The sequence below is a fragment of the Furipterus horrens genome, unplaced genomic scaffold (genome assembly GCF_987537825.1).
Source record: "Furipterus horrens unplaced genomic scaffold, mFurHor1.1.pri manual_scaffold_3, whole genome shotgun sequence".
Lineage (NCBI taxonomy): Eukaryota > Metazoa > Chordata > Mammalia > Chiroptera > Furipteridae > Furipterus > Furipterus horrens.
The window spans coordinates 167,037,156-167,050,949 of NW_028327173.1; the positions used below are offsets into that span (position 1 = coordinate 167,037,156).

Below are 13,794 nucleotides of genomic sequence, written 5' to 3' on the forward strand. Positions count from 1 at the left end.
TCCTTTTTGGAAGGTACCAAATCTTTGACATTCAGTATTTTATACTTATAACACATTCAGATCTGCCACATTTCAGGTGCTCAATAGGCACATGTGGCTGGTGGCTCAGCTCTGTGAAGTTATGAAAGATATAAGTAAGGCTGTCTTATGTACAAAAATGTGGCAGGAAAGAGCTTCTATACTTGGCAATCTGCATGACCCTGACCAGAAAGCCTTCTCCAAAACACAACTCTCTCCCTCCTCTAAACTCCCCAGAACTGCTAATTCTGTTCATCCAGAGTCAATCTCAGGTTGTCTCCTTTTTAGAATATAAGTTTAGGGCAGCGTGTCTATTCTTGTTCACCACTGTATCCCGAGCTTAGCTTAAAACAGTATTTAACCCACCTGGGATACTCACTGAATATCTTTAATAAAGGCATGAACAGACACATACCTGTCTCTGGATATTAGCTTATTTTGTACTTGGAAGGCTTTCTTACTCTTCTATTTGAATACATCCAAGTAAATCATACCCCTTTTTGAAAGTTTAGCCTCATAGCTCTCATTAAAGCCTTACCTATTCCAAATAATTATAAACCTCTTTTCCCTTCAAAACTTCCACATAACTTTATTTGTACCTTAAAAAATAACATCATACTGCTTTAGTTTGCATTATAGGTACTTAAGACACATTAGTAAGCTCCTTGAGAGTAGTACAACAATACCTTGCAATCAGTAAACATTAAATTTTCCTTCCAGTGAGGCTCTAGTCTTCTGAAGGGCAGAGACTATCTTATAATTTTGTGACCCTAAAATTAATCAGCGCTATGAACTCAGCTTACGCTCACTATGTTTCTGTTAGTGAAAACTTCATCTCCTTACATAATGACTATAGTAATTGCTATTAGTAAGAGACTGCTACAGGATAGTAAAGAATGATTAATTAAAGCAATATGAAGTATAAAGGAAGATGAAAATATAGGGAAAAGTTAAAGTGTTGAAAGCATAAAACATGCAGAGGTGTACAGAGCTGACAACCTCTTCGTTTAAGTGGGTGGAATATAAATTATTTGCTTAGGAGTTGTGGAAAGAATATGATAATATCACTGGTCACAAACATTAAAAATTCATCTTTTTATTGGTCTTTGTCTTAAACATGGTTATAGATAAATTATATGTTACAAATACAGAAGGGCTTAGCTAGCAACTAGATTACTATTTTAATAGTAGGTGCCTGGAGTTTTCTATCTTTATGTAGTTTGTTCCTGGAACTTGAGGAAAATAATTCTCTTGCTAATGACACCGATGAGAAATTTGCCCTGGCTGGTGTGGCTCAGTGGATTGAGTGCCAGCCTGTGAACCAAAAGGCTGCCGATTTGATTCCCAGTCAGGGCACATGCCTGGGTTGCAGGCCAAGTCCCCAGTTGGGGGTGTGTGAGAGGCAACTGCACACAGAGGTTTCCCTCCCTTTCTTTCCCTCTCTCTAAAGATAAATAAATAAAAGAAAGAAATTTGTTAAGTTTTAATACAAGACAGTGGATATATGCTTCCACCTTCTCATAACCCATGGGAATAATTCACTTCAACAACTCATCTTTTTCATTCCATAATACTTTATAGCTTTGTGGGGGTTAAATAGATGTTACCTTTCTTCTTAATGATTAACCATGACAAACTATGAGTTAGGAGGGCTAGTGATTGAGTGATGGCTATGGTCAGTCTTATAATGGTCACTGAGCTTACTCTAGCGCTTAGTTTGGACTGAAACTTCAGTCTTTGACCTCCTTAAATAAGCTTTCTTAATGTCCAAGGAATGGCTGCGAGAAGATTGAAAGAAGAGGACCATGCTGGCATACAGAAAGAGTGAGTAAAGACACAAAAGAATGACCTAGAATTAAAGGGAGAAAGGGCATCAGAATCCAGAGGGCCTGTGTCCGTTTATAAGCAAGCTCCAGCTGGCAGGCTCCAGTGACTGGCCTTCCCCAGACCCTTGCTTGCATAAGCACCACACAGTACCAGTTTTCTGGGACTAACGACAACGCTGCAGCCCACTCCACATGTAAGTTACTTGGGCCTATTTTTGGAACCTTACCTTCTATTTTTCATAAAGTTGCTTAAAATAAGACAAAATCCAAGTAACGTATTCGGTTTTCACACTGAGCAAGTATCTCTAGCAGTTCTGCACTTTGCAAAACAACACACTTGAAAAGGTGTCAGTACTCTGTGTTACTGTGAGGTGTATGCAGTCCAAACAATTTCTATAATAAAACTCATAACACTCTATTTGCACTTAAAGAAATTATTGGCTCAATAAGTCTTCACCAGCAAACTGTTTAAAATAGAATTCCCCCTGCTCCCCAGGAGGGAGAGGGACAAATTTTATATATGTGATTAAAGAAAATTACTCTACATGCCTCATGTGACTTAAAGCTATTTGAAAGTTTTAAGGGGCAGAGCAGGTACACATGAGGTTTGGCTCTAATAGGTAAGCAAGTCCTTACAGCATTAGATATGAATTTTTTGCTTATATTTCATTGTACCATAGAGAACCTTATTAGTCACAATATAAGAAACGTCTCAATGCTTTCAATTATGGAAAATACACATAGAGGACACACAACCATGGAATTTAGTCTAGAATGGTTGGGCTTCAGAAATATCAGTTCCTTTTTGGCTAACTAGTATAGCTAGTTAATAAAGGTTAAGGTCATGTTTAATTCTTGGAAAAACAAAGAGAAATTCATGGTACCATCACCACTAAATTAGCTCCATTAAATACTAGCAATTATTAGTACTGAGGGTGTGAATCACACCTTTCCAAGCCCACTAAATCAAACAACCCTTTGTATTTCTTCCTCACAAAATTAAGCATTAGTCACAGACTGGACTTATGTTGTAATATCAGGGAAAGCATTTAAACGTCATTTTAAAATGTAGGTGGATTTGGAAACAAACACGCATCTACTCACACTCTTTAAAAAGAAAAGATGGTGACCACACCACACTTTTCTTTGTCTGATGTTTGCTCGATTTTACCAATCTCAGGTTCTTCCTACTGACTCACCAACTCAAGCATACTTTTTTATCTGGGTTCTGCTCCCTAAGAGGAACAACAATGACACTGGTGCTGCTACTTCTGCAATAATACACAAAAAGGCTCAGATGTTTTCAAACGTCCTCCTTATCCTTTTACCCAAGGGACAGAACCTTATCTTTTTTTGTTTGGAATATGAGGCTTCTGCTATTGCTTTAATGTTTATTTCAAATAGGCCCCTCACACTGAAAGGAGGAGATCCTTCACAAGCTGCAAGTTTGGTAGATGCGGCTTTCAACCTTAATTCATCATTCCAGACCCCTTCAAAATATGAGACAGTCTGCCTTTCTTAACACAGGCCCAAAGCAGGTTTTCCTCCTAAAATCATTCTTGATGGTTAAGCACAATAAAAACAAGCACAATTAGTTGTTAAAGAGGCCGTTTTCTCTCTGGGATTACTCACTGCCCTATGCCAGGACACCACACAGTTGTTTGCAGGTTCTATTCCCCAGTTTGAGAATCTCAAGATGTTGTATTTCCTAAACGGAAAACTGTTTTGCTTTCTAGCAAGTGTTATATGAAGAGAAAGAAAAGTAACATCTGCAAGCTCACCATTCTCTTGTTTTCTCCCAGTTCTTAAAGCCACATTCTTAGAGAACCTGCTCTCTGCTGAGTGGTGGAGTTCCCAAGATTCCGTACCCCTTTGAATAAGGTACTTGGACCAGAACTGAAGAGCTGCTACAAGCTGAATCAGCCAGTCTCTCTCCCAAGAACTTGCAGTCTGGACACAGGGCTCCAGTCACTCTCTGCTGGCGCCTGAACAGAGAGGGACTGCTGCATGACAGGCCTTTTCCTACAAAGTGTAAGGATAAGCCGAGAAGGCTAGTGATTTGGAGAAAATGAAGAAGGCTAACAGAAGCCGAAGCAAACACAGAAGGAGAGTCAAATAAGGTATCAGACCAGAAGAGTTGGACAGGAAGTCTGAGATAAAGAGTAGTTGTCTTGGTTCCTAGAGGCTTTCCAAGTGCTTGGTTCTAATCTCAAGTGAGACCTGTATATTTCCTTCCTTGGGTCCATGATATGTCCCTGTGATCTTCCAGTAAATTCTTCTTTTGATCTAAGCTAATTGGAAAAGATTCTGTTACTTGTAATCAAAATAGTGTTGTCTAAGACATATACATAACTGCTCATCTTCCTCCACATTAACCATCATTTCCTAAATACTCGCTATGTGCAAGACACTATACTAGACACTTTAGAGAGGGAAAGAAAAAAACCCAAAAGATAAATAAGATACAGATTTTGTCCTTAGGGAGCTTATAGGCAGAAAACAAAGAGATGAACAGCTATCTTGGTGCCAGGTTAAGCCTTTCATAAAAATTTGTAAAATGAAGGAAGAGTGTGATGTGAAATGGTATAAGAACCAAATTTACTTACTCATATTTAACAATATATAGTTGGCTAAAAAAAGCTAAAGAAAATAAAAAACTACCATAAAATATCTTGTAGATATATACACCTTATTACATCAGCTCTGTACCACTGTATGTACTCTATATCCATGCTATGCAGTACTTATTTGCTGAACCTGATCATAATACACAAATCCAGTTAGACAGGCACTTCCAGTCAAGATGGAGGCACAGGTAAACATGGCTGGCCTCCTCACACAATTACATCAAAATTACAACTAAATTATATAACAACCATCACTCAGAGCCGACAGAAATCGAGTTGAATGGAAGTCTGATCACTAAGAAATTAAAGACAGCATATCCATCCAGACTGGTAGAAGGGACAGACATGGAATGGGTTGATGCCACATCCACGCGTGGTGGATAAAAATTTGGGAGGAGTATCTTGGGATTGAGGAGTCCTAGCCCCACATGAGATCTCCAGAGTGGGGCACACAGTGTTAGCCAGGTTGATGGAGTCTCAGATATGGCGTCTGCCTGCTGGTTCTGTGGCTCTGCCCACCTTTCTGAGTTGGTGAAAGCTGTCCCCCAGCTCTCGCCCTGATGTCAGACACTTCAGTTTCTCCCTGTAAGCTACTGGTGCCTTCCAAGCTGCTACCCCAGTGCTGGAGTTCAGAGGGAGTGAGTCTGAGTAAGTTCGTGTGTGGGCTCTTCAAGAGGAACTGCTTGGGACTCCAGAATTTTCTTCCACCGACTCAGTCTCCACTGGTTTCTGCAGCTAGGAGTTACGGGGACTTATCTTCCTAGCACAGGAACCCTGGGCTGGGGGTCCTGGTGTCGGGATGGGACTCCTCACTCCTGAGATAACTCTTCTGAATTTTTATCCATCACATGTATATATGGGACCAGCCTATTTCGTGTTTCTGCCCTCCTACCAGTCTGGATGGATGTGGTTTCTTTAATTCCATAGTTGGTAGACTTCCACTAAACTCAATTTCTGACAGTTCTGACTGATGGCTGTTCTATAACTTAGTTGTAATTTTGCTGTGGTTGTGCAAGGAGGTGAGCTGCGTTTACCTATGCCGCCATCTTGACTGGAAGTCCTAGAGAAAGAAAATCTTTTATATATTTTCCAAACCGTCAGTGATATTAGTTTTCTCCAGAACTTACAAAATTTTTCAATTGAAAAAAATTTTTTCCTTTGGGCAAACTGCACATAGATAGTTATAAATTCCTTCTTTAAAGTTACTGTCTTTTTTTTTAGGGAGCAGAGTATGAGATCTAGAGTGCTATCTTTTCTGAGCTATAACTGTTAAGAGTGGAGCCAAGCAAAAAAGTTGACAAGCTATGACCCATGGTTTGATTTGACTATGTCCAAATAATTTTCTAGCTGCTGATGGGCTCCTTATATCTGAAGGTCTGCAATGCTATAGCCACTATATTAATAAGAACCACACGTAATTCTGACCTTCAAACTTAAATCTCAGAACTTGCACCACAGTGTTTCTAGATGCTCTGAGTTCATAGGTACAATATTCCCTCACTTATCACGCATATTACGTTCCAGACTCCCCCACGAAGTAGGAACCTTACATTTATTCTACACTCTTAAACCTACGTAACTTTAACAACATACAGAGAGTACCGCAAAATCCGCGATATAGCGAAAAATCTGTGATAATTAAATATAATATTTTTAAAAATCCCGCAATACAGTGAGGCCGCGATAAGTGAACCGCGATATAGCAAGGGACTACTGTATCTGTAAATATACATGTCTCTAATTGTACATAAATCCTTATAGAAATAATTTGGGGGCTTTGTTCTAATATCTTAAATTATTCATTCATATCTCTATTCTGCTTCCTTAACATAGTTAACCAATAATTGTTGGCATAAGCAAATAAAAAATAGGCTGACACTTTGGAGAGAAGAGATTACACTTGAAGAAAGAAGCTGCAACTTATGTGGTTATCTCACTGCCAGTGAAATTCTACTCAAAGAGTTTATATGCTGAGATTTCATCATTTGTTGAACTTCTGTCTTTGGATCAAGTGAGATGCAAGTTATACAATAATAAATAAAAGATGCTTCTTGCCCTTAAAAAGCTTATGATTCAGCAGCAAATTACACCATAAGAAGTCCATAGGATGAGAGTGATATGGCTCTCATAGATGTGATGGGTTCACAGTAGCCAGAATTCTGCTCTACTGAATAAGAGAAAGGGTTGGGCAATATCAAGTGACTATTGCTTGAGAATACATCATTATAGTGCCTCCAGGGTGGAATATACTTTTTTGAGGTAATTTATGTATTCTGCAAATTAAATGGAATGATAAAAAGGAATAGGATTAAAAAAAAAAAAAAAAGGAATAGGAGTTTTGGTCACTGCCATTCTAGAGAAGGGTTAGTAAAGAATAGCCCATAGGTCAGATCTAGCCCACCAACTTCTAAATGATTAGAAAACTAAGAATAATTTATACATTTTGAAATGTTTGAAAAAGATTTAATGAAGAAAATTTTGTGATACATGAAAATTACATAAAACTCGAATTTCAGTATCCCTAAGTAAAGCTTTCTTGGAATATAGCTCAACTGTTTATATGTTGTTTACGGCTGTTTTTATGCTATAAAGACAGCTGAATAGCTGCAAGAGAGATGGATGGTCCAAAAAGCCTAAAATATTTACTACCTGTTCCTTTATACTCTGGGAAAAGAACCCCAGAAAAAAAGATTAAATTGCCATACCTATATGTTCTGTAAAACCAAGTTGTAACCATCACGCAAGGACCAGGCCAGCTAGTTCAGTTAATGTTTGGTCTCTACCATAACAGGAGCTGTGGAAGTAAAAGTGTTCCTATCACCAAAGAGGCTCCAATGAGAATAACTGTATTTCAACCTGACAACATTCAGCTCCTCTGAAAGAAACAAACACTTCCCTCAATATCATAGACGTGATGGGTTCACAGTAGCCAGAATTCTGCTCTATTGAATCAGAGAAAGGATTGGGAAGTATCAAGTGACTGCTGCTTGAGAATACAGCAGAAATTTTTCAAAAGTGAAGCTGTTCCATACTTGATTCCTCTGTTCTCTGTGGCGCCCTGTTTAGAAGGAATCTGTCCTTCATTCTGATATTTTCTTAAAGCTATGAGAAATGTAAATAAGATATTTTCATTTCTACAGGAAAGTTAAAGTTTCAGTTTCAATATAAATCAATACTGCTTTGTTTATGTAGACTTTCCCTTAAGAATTCAAGGTCTTTACAGACATTACCTCATTCAACCCCAGCAGGTCTGCAAACTTGATAAGAAACAGAAGGTTTTCCTGTTGTATGAATAAGGAAACTGAGGCATAGCACGGACACATGATTAACACTTGAGTCACAGAAAAAAAACTGGAAAAACTGGGCTAAAATTTTCTCCTCACTCCAATTCTTGGCTGTCTCCACTTATTCACACTGCCTGTCATTAGAGATGGCAAGTGTCTAAATCTCCACAGTCCTCAAAATGTAATTCCAAGGCTTCCCTTTTGTACTATTTAAGATCAGTTTCCCCTGAATTTAGTGGTATAGGCCTCCTCCCTCTACAATACCCCTGGCAGAGAGATTTCTAAAAACTTATACATGGCAAGAAAGGATCCAGGTTTTATTTTCTTTTACCAATACCACCATTTTATCATTTCTTTCCTTGTTCTAAAAATTTTCTGCCCAACTGGAGACCAAAAAGTTTTTTCTAAATTCTTTAAGCACTCCTCACCATTGGGCATCTAAGTTGAGGCATATTACTTGTTCCCAACTACTCTTGTTATATGATTCACTTCTATTTTATTCAGATGTTCTTATTTTTAATTTCCTGTGTACTCCTTCCTATGCTTGCCCAGCTTGTTTACAATGCACGCCTCAGGAAGTTCACAACGTTATCAAAGGGTTTGTCAATCTCACACTTTCTTATGATTTCCTTCAGATTTATGCTTTATTCATCTGTTGAAGCAGAACCGTGTTCTTTTTAATTTTTAAAATACAGGACGCTTCACAAATTTGTGTGCCATCCTTGCGCAAGGTCCATGCTAATCTTCTCCGTATCATTTCAATTTCAATACGTGCTGCTAAAGCGAGCACCATGTTCTTTTTAATTTAACAGTTGCCTAGATTTGAAGCTCTTCTTCTGGTACCAGCCAGGACCATCTATCTTTTTTGATGACATATAAAACCATTTACTCCCAGAAACTTCAAAACTGCAAAGCCGGATCAGCTCTACAAACACTTTCTTTATTCACAGCATAAAGGTTTCAGTGGGTGAAAATGGCTTGCATAGGGTAGCTCTGAACTTCTCAGTTGTATACATGGCACATCTATTCAACATAAATGATTAATTTGTTTTGGAAAGAAATGTTTCAAAACCTAGATCACCACAGGCCATAAAAGGTTTTAAAGGTAACAAAGACAGCCTTCTAAAACATGAAATTTGGGGGCACCATGTGAAATAGAAAATCTTATTCTTTCACTAAGGGGAGATTCTGAGCCTTTGCTTCAATTAAATATTTTTATGGCTATGTTCCAGCACTCTATTATAATTAGGTAAGGGATAATGGGTTAAAGACCCCAGGGTGTGTGTGTGTGTGTGTAGATAGAGCACAAAAAACTGTAATATTTGTTCTACTTGTTTTAATACGTTATTGGTACCTTGATAGAAACTGTATTGAATCTATTGTACAAAAACATAGGACAAATATTACTAGCTCAGTTTTGCCTACTGTGTGACCCTAGGTAAGTTAGTTACTAAACTTCTCTGTGCTCAAAAATGGAAAAAATGAAATAATATAAAGTACCTACTAGGTACTTAAGTTCACTTCCATTCTCTGCCCAATGAGATTTTTGCCTGGGATTACAATTAAGTATCGGGTTGTCTTCTTTAATTTGAGGATTAGCATCTCCTTCATAAGAGCGCCAAAGCAGAATGGTCATTAGCAGATTAGAATAGCTGCTGGAAAACCAGGAAGTGGCAGCTCAGACTTAGATGAGCCTATGATATGATATTTATTCTTAGAGCCCTTGAGAATTTTCCCAGGCAGGTTGCTAGCTAGGAATGGAATTAAATGTTTAACCAAAGCAAGATGAGTTCCTCCACTACTTTTAGGACGTCTCATTATAATTAAGAAGGGTCTAGAAGCAAAGAGATCATTGCAGTGTCTGTTCATACTACAGTTAGGCCTTTCCAAATGCCAAGTGAGGTGGTGGAAATTTTTAGTAAGAGCACTGGAGTAGGTTGTTTACTAAAAATGTCAAAGCTATTGTTCAAAACCACTGTTCCTAAGAAACAGTTAACTCTGAGAACAATAATAAAGGGCAACTTTACAGCTCCTTGTAGCTATGTCAGAGGCCTCCACCATATTTTATCTACTCGCGCTCTCACTTCTGTATCTAGAGTCCTTTTGCCATTTGTCTATCCCCATTCTCTTTCATTTGTTTCTGCCCTTTCTGACTCATTCCCTCTTCTTCCCTCCCTTCTCCTGCCATTTTTGCTGCATGTGTGGTTCTGGTTATTTCATCTTTTATTTAATTATCAAAGATGTATTATCCTAGGCCTTATCATGTGATCAGCCCATAACTAGCTATGAACCTTCATGCTCATACAGTCCCTCTCCTATGATTAGGCTTCATGTGTGTTTAGGCCATTGGTTTTGCCTCTCTGCCTCAAACCTGCCATCTATCAAGTCCTGTTCCTGTGTGTTAAGATACAAGCAGAAGTGAGAGGCGGAAACAATAAGAGTCTGGGCTGGGAAATTTTAAAACTGACAATGCATATACTCTTCTAAGTAAAAGGACTCTGAGAGCATAGGGAAACCTAAAAACATTCCCATAACCAGAAAATAAATTTAGGATTTAACATGGTGACTATCATACAATTAACACAACACTGATGACTGAAGAAGACGATAAGAATATAAGAAAGACGGTTACAATTCAAAGGGTGCTTTCATCTGCTCACAGCTTTTAATTACCACGATTAAATACTGCTGTTCTTTCTTGTGAAGCTGAATCACTGTGTCAAACCAATGCTGAAGCTGTGAGTAAAGCAAGCAAGTTGCAGGGAATTCGGAGTCAATATTTAAGTCCCAGAGTCCTAATCTTGTGTCCTCACAATAATCTATAGAAACTACGTCTGAAAGCATAATTGTACTCAATTCCAAAGCCCTTGTGTCTTGAAAAATCGAAACACAGTGATATAAGAAATGAGGCAGAAGTAAGACAAACTGAAGAATGTATTTGGTTTAGTCACAGAGAAAATCTAAAACTTTAACTTTCCAACACTGAGGAAATAATAATATAATTTTTCATAGTTATTACATATAGTTATAGAATTTCATGTTTAAAAAGTTTTTCTTTGTAATAAATTTAGAAATTCTCCAGCACTCTCAACTTCAAACCATAATTTGCAAATAAAAATCTACTCCATCCCCAGCCATCCAATTATGTGAAACACTAGATAATGTTCTCATTTTGATTCACAGTTCACTTGCCCATTTTTTCAGTGTTATATTTATAATGTAATTAAGTTCTAAAAATATAAGTTTATGTTTTCTGAAACTGAGGAAGATACCAAATATAATAAATATGTATATTAGGAGGTTTCTTATATAGTAATATGTGGTCTTTAAGAGTTTTTATTTTTTAATACAATCTTAAAGAGTTCAAATAAATCTTAAAAAGTCATGTATTCTACCCTGGCTGGTGTTGCTCAGTGGGCTGAGTGCTGGCCTGCGAACCAAAGGGTCGCCGGTTCGATTCCTGGTCAGGGCACAGGCCTGGGTTGCAGGCCAGGTCCCAGATTGGGCGCGAGAGGCAACCACACTTCGATATTTCTCTCCCTCTTTTTCTTCCTCCCTTCCCCTCTCTCTAAAAATAAATAAATAAAATATATTTTTTTAAAATGTCATGTATTCTAACTTTTTACCTGTGTACAAATGGCCCTCACAACATCCAGAATGCATAACTGTTCAACTTCTGCCTGAAAACTGCCCTTCCTCTAAGAGACAGGAAATCCTATTGCATAAGACAGCTTACTATAGTTCACAATTTGCTTTTTCAGTTCCTATAAGGTGTTTGGAAAGAAAGGAAACAGGTATTGCATCACTTTGTTATCATTTGTAAAACTTATGCCTGGAACTGTCAACACACAGCTCAAGAGAAATGGGGACAGAAACAGGCTTGGTGATGGAAGAGGTAAGACAAAGACCATAAATCCACTGCTGCATATTTTTAAAAATTAAGTAGCCCTGACTGGTGTGGCTCAGTTGGTTGGGCACTGTCCCACAAAGCAAGAGGTTGATGGTTTGATTCCATCAGGGCACATGCCTGTGTTGTGGCAGGGGTGTGCGCGAAAGGCAACTGATCAATGTCTCTCTCTCACATCGATGTTTCTCTCCCTTTCTCCCTCCTTTCCCCTCTCTCTAAGATAAATAAAATCTTTCAAAAAAAATTAAGTAGATACTGTACAATAAATTCAAAACAAAACACATAATTTGTATTTTTAAAAAATTAGTTACAATAATAATGGTCAGGGCAAAAAATGCACAATACTAAAGAATTGAAGTTACAACTTACAAGTGACACCGCTTCTCATTTCTAATCATAGTCTTCAAAGGTAATCATTATTAAATGTTATGTATATCCACTCAGATATTTTCTATGCTCATGTGAACATTATCTGTATTACATATGTATTTCTTGTGCTACACAAATATAATCATGCTATATAGTTTTGCACACCTTTTCACTTAAAAATTTGCTGGGCATCTTTCCGTATTAGTACATAGGACTCTACCTTCTTTTTAATAGCTAATTCCATGGTATACACATATTATCATTTTTTATCCAGATCCATATTGATAACATTTAGAGTACCTTCACACTGTTATAATTGTTACGCAAAGCCAAAATGTATCTTCTGCAAGTTCTTTCAATAATTTTTGCTCTAGAATCATTTAGAATGAACTGAATCTTTTAATAGCTCCCTGAATATTTGAGAAATCACCACTATATCATATAAATGGGAATAAATGGGAGAACACATGAAAGAAAAGTTCTTAGGGTCATAATACTCAGGTATCAGAACTAGTGGAAAATGATTTCCTCAAATAAAAACAATCCAAATATTCTACAACACAAAATGGATGACTAAATTATAATCTTTGAAACTAATGGGATATTATACAATGATTACAAACAGGGACACTCAGCATCATCATGACAAATGTTATAATGTTAAGTGAAGGAAAACATGCTGTTGCATGGGAATGTGATTAGCTGTGACATATATCTGCATATGAAAAGGAGAGAAATATTCAAATGAAATGTAGCTGCATTAGGGTGGTAAGAGCATGGATCATTATTTCCTTTCAAAGTATCCTTTAATATTTTGTAATTTGGTTTCTACAATAAATGAAAAAAAGAAAAATATATCTATTAGGAAGATCAAGATCCTCACACTCAATTTCAAGGCCCTCAAGGTCCCCTTTGCTTTCTTTTCAGATTATCTTGAGATACTGACCCTCATAGTAAATAATCAGGTCTTGAAATTCTTCATGGCAAAGCTACCATCAGCAAACAAAGCTTGAAATGTGGAATGGAAGGGAAGGGAAGGAATTAGAGCTCAAACAAGAAAAAGAGGGAACAATCAGGAACAGCTCCAACTTAAACCATGTTCATAATCATCCACTGCTACCAGTTTTGTTCTATCTCCACATGAGTAGAAAACTGATATGAATTTTCAGATCACATGATTCGGGCAATTTCGGGGTCAAAAGCCCAAGGTAATGGTTAAGATCTGGGTACTCAAGGAAGAAATGGTCATATTCCCAAGCTAACACAAAAGTCCCTGTTTTAAGAATTTAAAGCCTCAAGCTCTGGTCACACTAGCAACAGTAGTAGTCTTTAAATTCATAATCACTCATTTCTCCCCACAAATTCCATCCATTTAGTTTATAATTTCCTGAACAAACGTAAGGCACAATGAGCTTTTTTACTTTTAAGTATTCCTTGTTATGATACCCAATATTTTGCAAATCACTGGCCTGTGCTGAATAACGATAAAGCATTACAATCACATTATTTTGGTTACTCTGTGCTTCTGATGAGAGCAGCATAAGTACTCTGGCTGCTCAAACATTAACTACTGATAAGATGAGTCACATCTGCAGCTGGGAACTCACTCTAGAAAAATTAGAGAAATACTTGTGCTTAGAAGTTAACGAAGGAGCTGTAGTGTTTGCGCTCACATTTATAACAAGACAGTGAAATACTGTCTTTCTTGTCAACTGACCTACTTTCAAAATAAATTTCCATTTTTGTCCATCCCCAGAGAATAC

The 13,794-nt window shown here is 37.5% G+C and overlaps 1 protein-coding gene and 1 non-coding gene across 2 annotated transcripts in view; both read right to left on the reverse strand.

The window, feature by feature from the left end:
• Positions 1–13,794, reverse strand: part of CSNK1G1 (casein kinase 1 gamma 1) — a 130,288-nt gene that overhangs the window by 53,129 nt on the left and 63,365 nt on the right. The gene's annotated exons all lie outside the window — the stretch shown is intronic.
• Positions 8,441–8,545, reverse strand: LOC150016621 (U6 spliceosomal RNA). Its single transcript, XR_016510179.1, has one exon. It is a non-coding gene; the product is annotated as a U6 spliceosomal RNA (small nuclear RNA).